The sequence below is a fragment of the Xyrauchen texanus genome, chromosome 10 (assembly GCF_025860055.1).
Source record: "Xyrauchen texanus isolate HMW12.3.18 chromosome 10, RBS_HiC_50CHRs, whole genome shotgun sequence".
NCBI classification, from domain to species: Eukaryota; Metazoa; Chordata; class Actinopteri; order Cypriniformes; family Catostomidae; genus Xyrauchen; species Xyrauchen texanus.
The window spans coordinates 35,348,794-35,358,520 of NC_068285.1; the positions used below are offsets into that span (position 1 = coordinate 35,348,794).

General features: G+C 45.9%; 1 long non-coding RNA gene across 1 annotated transcript; it reads right to left on the reverse strand.

Moving 5' to 3' along the window:
- Positions 1 to 1,048: 1,048 nt before the first annotated feature.
- LOC127651016 (uncharacterized) lies at positions 1,049 to 2,072 on the reverse strand. Its single transcript, XR_007971494.1, has 3 exons — positions 1,928 to 2,072; positions 1,516 to 1,730; positions 1,049 to 1,431 (listed from the first exon to the last, which is right to left on the reverse strand). It is a non-coding gene; the product is annotated as an uncharacterized LOC127651016 (long non-coding RNA).
- Between the last annotated feature and the right edge of the window lie 7,655 nt (positions 2,073 to 9,727).

The following is a 9,727-nucleotide window of genomic DNA, read 5'->3' on the forward strand; positions in this document are numbered from 1 at the left end:
CGTGGCTGTTGCGGATGAATACAACATAGGCTTAAACACTGAAGCACCGTCACAACCCATAGCTCTGGTTTTCCCCAAACGTAATTTTGGCAAGAGCTCCTGCTCATTCTGCCCAGGTTGGCATCGTGGGAGACCATGGCTCGAATATTCAGCAAAGCTTGATGCGTGCTTTTGTTTCCCGTGTCAGAAATTTGGGGGGAACAATGATAGGGATTTGGTTTTCACAAAACAAGGATTTACTAATTGGAAAACTGCATTGGAAAAGGACAAGGGATTCTCAAAGCACGCATCAAGTCAATGCCACATAAAAAATGCAAAAGCCTGGTCTGAAATGTCCCAAAGAGAGGCCACAGGGGAGACCATTTGTAATTTAATAGGGCCCACACAAATGGAAAAAAAAATAGGTATTATATTAAAACAGTTGGAGAAGTAGTTCAGTTCCTAGCAGTAAATGAACTTCCACTTCGTGGCAGTGTGGAAAGTTCAAATGATGATGATTTCTCTGTAGGACTGTTCTTAAAAATGGTTGACTACACACTGGCAAAGGACCCCAAATTTAATGAAATTAACAAACACATCCCACCAAATGCAAAATACACCTCTCACAATATACAAAATGAAATTATTGAAACACTGGCCAAAATGGTATTAAATCAGATAAAAGGTAATTATGACAAAGCAGATTATGCTGGGTTTTGCATCCAAAGTGATGGAACGAGGGACAGCTGTAATGTGGAGAATCTGTCAATCATGGTTAGATTTGTCTGTAAAGGCATTCCAGAGGAACACCTGATTGGCCTGCTTGACCTCAGTCAGTTAAATGCTGAATTTATTACCAAACAAATTCTTGAGCATCTTTCTGACTCAGGCTATAGTGCAGCTGAAATTATCCGTCAGTGCTATGATGGAGCTTCTGTCATGGGTGGGGTCAGGGGTGGGGTTCAGGCCTTATTGCAAAAGAAGGTAGGGAAGGATAGTCCTTATATCCACTGCTATAACCACCAGCTGCACTTGGCCGTGGTCCATGCAATGCAAGGAGAGCCGTGTGCAAAAATCTTTTTTGATCTATCAGGATCACTGCACTCTTTTTTTCACCGTCATTATGTGTCACAGAACTATAATGTTCCCTCCCTTAAACGACTGTTGGAGATCAGGTGGACAAGCCACCATGATGTGACCAAGTGTCTTGTGGAGAATCAGGATGCTATTCTGAGTATCCTGTCAGAGGTTACAGAGGACAGAGCCACTGCTGTTGATATCTGTACAGAGGCATCAGGGCTGTTGATGATGTTAAGGAGGCATCATTTCTTTGAAATAGGAAAATTCCTCCTCAAAGTTCTGGGTTCCTTGAAGTCTGCAAATGCTATGCTGCAGGCTCATTCTGTTGACCTGTGCTGTGCTTCAGAAGTAGTCAGTGCATCTCTGCAGGCTCTGAAGCAGATGAGAGATGAGGAGAGTGAGACATTAACCAGCATGCCTGCACCAGCTGCTAAAAGAAAAGAACAATGAGCTCACTGCTCGTAGGTAGCGTTGTTACGTCCACTGTAGGCCATGCAGAAGACTCCATGACTCCTAGCCAGGCTCTGAAGAGAGCTCTTCTCAACATTTTGGACATCGCCATTGTAGAGATGGAGACAAGATTCTCCAAAAGCAATCTGGATCTCATGAAAGCAGTTAATTGCCTTCAACCACAATCTCCCTCTTTTCTGGATGTTGCCATGTTAAGTCCTCTGCAAAAAAATGGCAAAAAGTGACAGTGACAAACTTTCCAATGAGATTCTTGTCACAAAAATAATGTTGGAAAAAGAATACAAAAAGACTAATGATGATGAGAACGTAGAGTTTGTAGACCTCTCCACCATTTGCACATATGTACACAGGTATAAGAATGCCTTTCCTCAGCTCCATCGCATGTATGTGACCTCACTTGTGATTGGAATATCATCTGCATCATGCGAGAGCTCTTTCTCCACTTTGTCTCGTGTTCTTACCCCCTTCCGCCGCACTATGCTACATGAGAGAAAAATAAATTTAGTTATTCTGGCTCACAAGAAGGCTATAACAACAGGTCTAGATATGGACGCATTTGTTAGGACTTTTGCACAGAAAAGCAGACGACTGATGCTATAATGACTGATATAAGCCATGCTGTGTACAGAGCTAAAGAAATGAAAACAAAAAAAAAACAAAAAAGATTGAAATAAAAAACGAAAGGACAGACAGACAGACAAGACAGACAGGAAGACAAACAGACAGACAGACAGACAGATAAAAAAAAAAAAAAAAAGATAAATGCAGCCTCAAGAGGGCACAAGCCAGTGTCCTATAAATGCAGAGGGTAGTGTCAGGAAGGGCATCCAACATAAAACCTATAAGACAAATCAAATGGATCAAAGGAGCTGATAGATTAGAGCTGGGTGATATAGGATTTTTTTCATTTCACAATATATTTTTTCATTTCTGGCCATATCGATATATATCACAATATAAATCAAATCACTATATTTGTCAAATTTAAATGTTCCGTTAAATGACTTGCCCCCCCTGATATTCTACCTGCACCCCCTAGTGGGGCTGGCTGAATCCGGCCCTGGCAAGGACGTACATTCCATTATTTTACTCCTGATTGGCTAAAAGAACATAGTCACAACATATAGTTAAATGGCCTATCAACATTAATCAGCGCACTTGTCATCCGCGCCCGAGATTTACGTCTGAAGTGACCTCGCAGATGGTCGCGGGGCATCTTCGAGTCGGCCTGGTGTGCATCCCTGGTTCAAAACCTAGGTAGAAGGTCAAACGCACACACAAAACACTGACGAACGACAGTCCTTCTCTGGGCACAAGACAGCTAGAGCACACATTATCAGGCCATTTAAACCAAAACAGAGGGATAAAATATTCACTCCTCGGGCAGAGGAGAGGGTTGAAATAACATACATTTCTTCCCTAAAGAAATAATAATAGAAAATCACACTTCTACTATTCAGGTAGTATTGCATAGGACTTTAAACCATATAATTAGTCATGGAAAGGTAACAATCAAACACAGAATACATCTGGAACACATGTTTAACGCATTCCCCCTGACCCCCTCCCCTGAGAGGCAGAGAGCGTCACAAATAAGCTTATCCCCCAAAAGACCTTCAGCCGACGTGCAGGACAGAGAGACTCTGGAATGTTCCTAAAAGAGACTAATTAACATTCAACACACATATGATTCAAAGTATATTTCAATTATGCATAAGAAAATAGAATTGATTATGTGATCATGCATATAGTTAATTCATCACTTTATTAAAGAAGTTAAGCAACAGAATACAGATAGATATTGATATAAAAGGATATATATATATATGTATTGATATATCTGAAGAGCCAAGGGATTTTGACCCTCACCCTTCAGTCCCCCGTTTTAGACCAATGTGGGGTCCAATACCGCCACGTCTGTTCTACCAAGTGAGGTCACTACGGAAGGTGGAGTGGTAACGCATGCTTCCCTGACGGGTCACACTTGTCTCTTCGCCTCATTGCGGACATGCTGGATACTAAAAATTCCCAGTCCCCACGCAAAGGCTCTACCACCTTCCACTCACAACAGGGCCTGGATGTTATCCTTCTTAAGTTTCTCTTTCAAGCGTCTCATCAGTTTTCTCAGTCGGTACTCCTCCTCGGAAGGGTTCAAGTTACTGCAAGCAGACCTGCATACATAAGAAAAACAGAAACGAACACACATCCACACACACAGACAGAGGACACCCACTCCCCCTCCACAGACCTTTTTGCATAATGAGGGTAGTATCGGGATAATTTGGGGAGTGACCAAGCCAATAGGTCACTGTCTCATTTCCGTCCAGACGCTAACAACAATCATTTACCTTTTGGTACATAGTCGGAATTAAATTTAGACCCTCAGTTGAATTTAGACATGGGTATTGTACCCATGATGGATGGTTATCGATCTCCTCGCAATCCCAATGATTTGAAAACGCATGGAATCTCCCTGTCCAAATTGAAATTTGAATCCACATCAAAAATGATAAAGCGATCAGAATTAAAAATACCAACGAGAGCGGAAGTACCAATCGGATGAAAGCTCGTTTCACTTTCAGTCGTCTCTCACTACGCACTTCTTCTTGAAGAATTAGCAGCTTCAGTATGTCGTCGGATTCAGCCATCTGTAATGATAAAACATTTGTTCTAGAATTCTAGAATTTTAACATACACGACAGACATTTAATGATCCCGAGGTAGTAAGTTGTTACACTTTTCAAGTGGTTTCACCTGTGACCAATGTCTCCATACTGTACCCAAAACCCCCCTGTCCAGTAGAACAGAGGTGTTAGTGGTCAATACCACCTGATAAGGCCCATCAAATTTCGGACCTAAGGGGGAAACTATCTCCCGCTGTAACATCACATTGTCACCTATTTCAGGCAAAGCAGGCATGTCTTTTTGCTCAACATTATCTCGATCTGCTTGTTGTGTGCTAACACTAACCCGTGTGTCTCGCAGACTGTCATCCAAAGCTTTCAGATAATTTTGTAAAGCGTCTTTCAAAGGCCCGGATGGTCCCTCATGTTGCAAGGGGGCATCCCAGGGCAGCCGCATGTAGCGACCTGTCATTACCTCAAAAGGGCTGAGCTGTGTAGTCTTGTTAGGGCTGGCTCTCATGCTTAACAAAATCGCTGGGACAGCTGCATGCCACCCTTTCCCCCACTCCAACAATCTCTTTCTCAATGAAGTTTTAAGCGTACGATTAGTGCGTTCAATAGATCCGCTAGATTGGGGCCTAAATGGAATGTGAAAGTGTTGCCTCACCCCCATCAATTTCATGACATTTTTCATCACCTTCCCAGTAAAATGTGTACCCTGATCTGAATCAATTTGTAAGGGCAAACCCCATCTTGGGAAAACTTCATTCAACATAATCTTGGCGGTTGCATCTGCGGTGTAGTTTCTCAGTGGAAATGCCTCAACCCATCTGGAAAACAGATCAACAATCATTAGAATGTATGTAAAACCTCCACTAGGGGGCAGTGGACCTATGAAATCGATTTGGAGGTGTGTCCATGGCCCTTGAGGTCGAGGGGCATGTCCTAAGGGAATTTTCAGCTTAGAAGAATTAACCTTAAGGCATAATAGACATCTCTTACAAAAATCATTGCAAGAAGCCCTCAGTCGGGGCCACCACCAGGTTTTGGAAATCATTGCATGTAGTTTTTCAGGACCTGCATGTGCCAAACCATGATACAAAGACATTAGTTCAGTTCTAGCAGAAACAGGACAAACAAAACGCTCATTAAATTTCCACAGTCCTTCTGCATTTTTCTGAGCTCCTAATTTTGTCCATTGTTCTATCTCTTCAGGGTCATCCTCATCATAGAGTTTAAAAATGTCTCTGGGGGTCTCACTCTCCTGAGGAAGAGCCATAACACTCACGCAAGTCTCAGTCCGTGTTGCAGCCTCTCTGGCAGCTGTGTCAGCAGCTCGGTTTCCTGCGGCCTCAGGAGATTTGTCCGTTGCATGTCCAGTGACTTTGATAACTGCTCCTGTTGCAGGAAGATCACCGGCATTCATAAGTTCTTTTACCTGCTGTTGATGAGAGATCGGCAGACCGGCAGTGGTTAGAAATCCTCTGCGTCTCCACACAGGGCCGAAGTCATGAACAGCACCATATGCATAACGGTTGTCAGTGTAAGCATTGACTCGTTTCCCCTGGCCATACTGCAATGCTCGTGTCAATGCGACCAGCTCGGCCACTTGAGCCCCTCCTCCTGAAAGAGAACCATAGTCAACAGTTTCACCATGTTCATTTACAACAGCCCAGCCAGTGAAGCGTTTTCCCTGTTCATGAAAGCTGGAACCATCCACGAACAACTTCATGGCATCAGAAAGTGGTTCAGATTGAAGAGGGCTCTGGCTGTCCGTCTCGATCAGTCGGGCACAGTTGTGTGCAGTTCCTTCTTCTGGAAGCAAGGAGGCAGGGTTGATAGCAGTTTCAATGTCAATATTTACATCCACATTTTTACTCAAAAGAGTGGCCTCCCATTTAGCTCGTCTTTGATTAGAGATAGAGCCTAAACGAGTGTTTGTTAACAATTTCAGAAACATACTGGCGTCTAGTGTGCAGTATCACCTTCTGATGAGTCACAATGTCCTCTGTAACCTTTACAGCCCACTCTGCACAGTCGCATATCAACAGGCACGGATGCTGTCCTGCCATTGAAACAGGAATAGGGGCAGAATAATATCCTACCATCCCATAGGAGTTTCTTCCTGGAACCCTTTGACCCAGGGCCGCTGAATAGGATCGAGTTCCCACCCATGTCCATAGATGGAACGGCCTGCTGGCATCGGCATGACGTAATGCTGGGGAGGAAGCAAGAGTTTCTTTGATACTCACAAACGCCTCCTCCATCTCCTCAGTCCAGTCGATCAGCTCCGATCCAGGTTTTCCTCCTTTCAGCGCCTCTGTGAGTGGTTTAGAAAGTTCAGTGTATTCAGAAACATACTGGCGGCAATAATTCAAAAGACCCATTACTTGCCTTAGACCAGTGACCGTGTTTGGTTTTGGAAGTTCAATGATAGCTTTAACTCATTCAGGAGTGATGCGTCTACCGTGCACACCCACAATTTGCCCCAAATAAGTCACTTCAGGCAGTGCTAGCTGTGCTTTCTTCAAGTTCACTTTGAATCCCCCGTTTTGGAGGGCATTCAAAACAGTCTGTACAGCAGTCAAATGTTTGAACTTGGTTGGACTAGCAATTAAAATGTCATCCACATATTGTAAGACAACAGATCCATCATATTCAAGTTGTTTTCTTACCGGATCGATGAAGGATGCTAGTACCTGATGAAACAGTGTGGGTGAGTTGCAGAAACCTTGTGGTAAACGACTCCATGTCCATTGCCAACCCCTGCTGGTGAATGCAAATCTGCCTTGGTCCTCCTTGGCTAGGGGACAAGTCCAAAAACCATTAGAAATGTCTAAAGCAGTAAAAAGACAATGTTCAGATCCTATCTCATGTAGGATAGTTGCGGGGTTGGCCACCAGAGGGTGCATTTTCTCAGACACTGAATTCAGAGAAGTGTAATCAATGGTCAAACGCCAGCTCCCATCTGGCTTTTTGACAGGCCACATGGGAGAGTTAGTGGGAGAGGCACAAGGAATCACAATCCCCCATTTGCATAATTCATCTACAACAGTGTCAGCCCCCTGTTGAGCTTCATTTCTCAAAGGATATTGTCTTTTGGCTTCATGCAAAGGACCTGGGATGCTCAGTGGCTGAATCTGTGCTAAACCACAATCATATTTATCTTTTGCCCATACATCAGGAAATTTGGAAATTAGAAACTTCCACTCAGAGCGAGTTTCGGTTAACCTAGCAGGTTAGCCACTGCACATCTCTGCTCATTGTGGGGGCCACTCTGAGATAAGCGAATTGTTTCATTGCAGCCAAGCACTAGCTTATCTTGAGAAAGCAAAACATCAGCTTCGAGTTCTTTCAGAATGTCAACACCGATTAGAGTCCCTACAATATTTTTCCCCTACCCAAAATTCAGTCCAATAGACTTTTTCAGAGTTAGAAATGGTTAGAGGGATAGGAACAGATTTATGATATACATTTGTGCCATTTAGACCTTCTATATACAAAGTTTCAGAAGTGATCTCAAGATCGAGATCTGTAATTGATACAGTCGCGCCCGTGTCAATCAAAATAAGGCATTGCCGGCCTCCTAACAATGCATGTATGAATGGGCGGGTGTCTGCATAATTACATGAACCGGAGGCCGCTGACCCCTATTCGTCCCCTATCAGCTGCCTCAGCTTTTTGAGCTCAGCTGTAGTCAGAGAGTTAAGCTTCGGAGCATCACTGTTGACAGAAACATTATCTTTAGGACCTTCCTTTTTCTCATTAGTCATCTGAACAAACGGTTTGTTTACATCTGGCAGACCCAAAGTGGGAGCCAGAGCCATTTGCACTTTCATATTAGCAAATGCCTCTTCGGCTTCGCTTGTCCAAACAAGCTTGTCACATGACATCAGCCCTTTCCCTGTCATCAGGGCTCGCAAAGGCTGTTCAAGAATGGCATAATTAGGAATAAATGTATGACAATAAGCACACATTCCTAAAAATGACAATAGTTTTTTCCGTAATTGGTTTTGGCACATCTTTTATGGCCTGTACCCGTTTGTCACAGATGGATTTACTGTTTGGTCTGATAACATTTCCCAGAAACTTTATTTCCTGTTTCACAAACTGCAATTTCGAAAGACTGACTCTGTGTCCCTCCCGTTCTAAGTGCTTCAAAAGAGACACAGAGTCTAGCTTCATCACATGCACAGATCAACAAATCATCCACATATTGCAACAAAGCCGTTCCAGCTGTCAGTGTTAGGGGTTCAAGGCTTCTTCGAAGCGCTTCATTATAGATCGTTGGGGATTCAGTGTACCCCTGGCACAACCGTGTGAACGTATAACCCTCATTGTCAAAATCAAACGCAAACCAGAACTGGCTCTCCTGGTCCACAGGCACGCTAAAAATGCATTAGCCAAATCTACCACAGTAAAATACAATGCATTTTGCGGAATTTGTGACAAAATTGTGTAAGGGTTTGGTACACGTGCCGCCCTAGCAATGACAGCTGAATTTACGGCCTGAAGATCTTGCACAAATCGCCACTCAGGACGAAGCCCTGAGAGGCTCAAGGGGAGGAGGATACCTGAAAGACTCGAGAGGGGAAGCCCTGAGAGGCTTGAGAGGGGGAGGAGCCCTGAGAGACTCGAGAGGCGAAGCCGTGAGAGGCTTGAGGGGTGGAGCCATGAAAGACTCGAGGGATGGAGCCCTGAGAGGCTTGGAAGGAGGGGGAGCCCTGAAAGACTCGAGAGGAGAAGCCCTGAGAGGCTTGGAAGGAGGGGGAGCTTTGAAAGACTCGAGAGGAGAAGCCCTGGGAGGCTTGAGAGGTGGAGCTCTGGGAGGCTCGAGGGGTAGAGCTCTGGGAGGCTCGAGAGGAGGAGCCTTGGGAGGCTCGTGAGGTGGAGCCCGCGAGGGCTCTGAGGGGTGAGCAGAGGCTGGCAGAGCCATGGAAGACTCTGAGGGTGGAGCAGAGCCCGGCAGAGCCGTGGAAGACTCTGAGGGCGGAGCAGAGGTCGGTAGAGTCGTGGAAGACTCTGAGGGCGGAGTAGAGCCCGGCAGAGTCGTGGAAGACTCTGGGGCGGAGCAGAGCCCGGCAGAGTCGTGGAAGACTCTGAGGGAACCTCTGTGGTCTTGAGCACAAGACGAGACTGGGGAGAAGGGGCCCTCTTCCTTCTCTTACGTCTTCAGCCAACAGGGGACGTGGCCATGGGGAAGGTCGAGGCTACAGGCGCTGGCTCTGGGGTGGTTGAGGCTACAGGCCCTGGCTCGCCGACCGTGGCAGACATGGGCGCTGGCTCGTTAGCCGTGGCAGACATGGGCGCTGGCTCGCTGGCCGTGGCAGGCATGGGCGCTGGCTCGTTGGCCGTGGCGGGCATGGGCGCTGGCTCGTTGGCCGTGGCGGGCATGGGCGCTGGCTCGTTGGCCGTGGCGGGCATGGGCGCTGGCTCGTTGGCCGTGGCGGGCATGGGCGCTGGCTCGCTGGCCGTGGCAGGCATGGGCGCTGGCTCATTGGCCGTGGCAGGCATGGGTGTTGACTCGCTGGTCATGCCAGGCTTCGAGGCTGGGGCCGTGACAGGCCTCGGGA